The following is a 1,897-nucleotide window of genomic DNA, read 5'->3' on the forward strand; positions in this document are numbered from 1 at the left end:
AGATTCCATGTATCCACTGGGTTACCTGGACAAGCAAAGTGCCAGATATCAGTATGCAGGAAACAAACAAAATTCTGGTAGAAAAGCATTGTTGGTATATTGCCCTGGGTTCCCTCAAAAAGATTCCCATAAACCTGATCCTCAATGTACATGTATGTACATGTACATTGTATGTATGTACTATGTACATGTACATGTACATTGTATGTATGTACTATGTACATGTACATAGTAGGCACTATTTCCAACTTTACCACCATAATGGTGTGCATGATAACCTGGCAGCCTATTCAAGCACTTATGGTCATTTCATTCATTTTCAAGATTCTGAGAATTTAATCCAGAAGTTCCTCCAGGACCTGGTCTATCTCATTGGGAACCTCATGGGATTGGCTTTAGCTGTCTATAAGTGCCAGTCCATGGGGCTCCCCATAAATGCATCAAACTTGTTGGCTTTCATTGAACCCCTGGAGAGAAAGGAATTCAGTGGTGGTGGGCTACTTTTATGATGAGAAGAAAATATGAATTGGCACTTCTCTCACACTTGAATCCCATTTGATTTTTATCACTTGACTATTCTCAGTAGCACTTTCAGTCTGTTCTGCTTTGTAAAGGTCTCCCATGCTAAAAAGAAGAATCAAAAAGTTCTATTTTTGAAGATAAAAAAAGAGCAAAGCTTATAGGATTAGAGAACCAAGAAAGAAAAGACTACAGAGATGCTCCTGGCTGAAAATAATATAAAAAACTTTATTTATGTTTTCAATACAGAGCAAAAACAATAATCAAAACCGTAATTCCACAAAAACAAAAGAGTGACAGCTTAAGTCTCTCCCCTCAATAAATTAAATTGCTCAGGAAAAAAAAGAAAACTGAACATTTATTAAGTAGTTACTATGTGTCAGACTGTGATAAATATTAGATATACAAGGAATGGCAAAACCCCTAAAGCTCCTGTCCCTAAGGAAGATTCTCTAACAGAGTAGTCAACATGCTAATGTTTATGTACAAACAAGATAAATTCAGATTACAAGAAGGTAGTTTGAAAGGAGAATAGATTAATTACATAGTAAGAATGAAGGATGATTAACTGATAATGGACATTTAGGTATTCTCATGATGATGAGAAAATATGAAGAGGTCCTCAGTACATTGGGTACTCCTCTCAGGAAAACATATGGGAAGATATGGATGAAGGTCCCAGGGAACAATAGGAAATGGATGGTTTTTGATTGACAAATCTAAGAATTCTTACACTGACAAAATTGCAAATCCATGAGTGTACTAATCAGTGTGCTTCTTAGGTAAGATGGCAGCCTAGGGTATTGTAAGAATTCTGGATTTTGGATTAGAGAACCTGGCTCTACCACTTTCTCATCTCTATTACCTGCTATCTTAATGACCTCAGATGTGTTACTTATTTCTAAGGTCCAGTTTCAACACCTGTAAAATGAGAAGAGGGTTAATTGTTAAAGTTCTTTCTAGCCCTAAGTCCTATGATCTCCTATGAATAATAATAAGGGCTTATAGATATCTATATCATCTCACTTTATCTTCAAATGGGACCCTGTAGAATAGATCCTATAGGTATTATTCCCATTTTGGGGGAGAAACTGAGGCTTAGAAAGGTTAAATGATTTACCCAGGGTCACACAGCTAGTATCTGAGAAGAGATTCATTCATATCTTCTTGGCTCCAAGTCCACTATTCTATCCCCTCTACTGCATTGCCTCCTTTAAACAGATGAGGTGTTCCCAGCAGAGTTCTTGGTTGTGAAGCTATCAGACCTGGTTGCTGACACAATCAAAGAGAAAAAAGTCACCCAGACAAAATAGAATAGGTCACATTATCCATTTTAGCCACCCCTAGTGACACCTCTATAAAGCAGAATATTTCATCA

The 1,897-nt window shown here is 36.9% G+C and overlaps 1 pseudogene; it reads left to right on the plus strand.

The window, feature by feature from the left end:
• Positions 1-222: 222 nt before the first annotated feature.
• On the plus strand, positions 223-509 carry LOC141517097 (ER membrane protein complex subunit 4 pseudogene; annotated as a pseudogene).
• Positions 510-1,897: the final 1,388 nt, after the last annotated feature.

The sequence above is a fragment of the Macrotis lagotis genome, chromosome 1, assembly GCF_037893015.1.
Source record: "Macrotis lagotis isolate mMagLag1 chromosome 1, bilby.v1.9.chrom.fasta, whole genome shotgun sequence".
Classification (NCBI taxonomy): domain Eukaryota; kingdom Metazoa; phylum Chordata; class Mammalia; order Peramelemorphia; family Peramelidae; genus Macrotis; species Macrotis lagotis.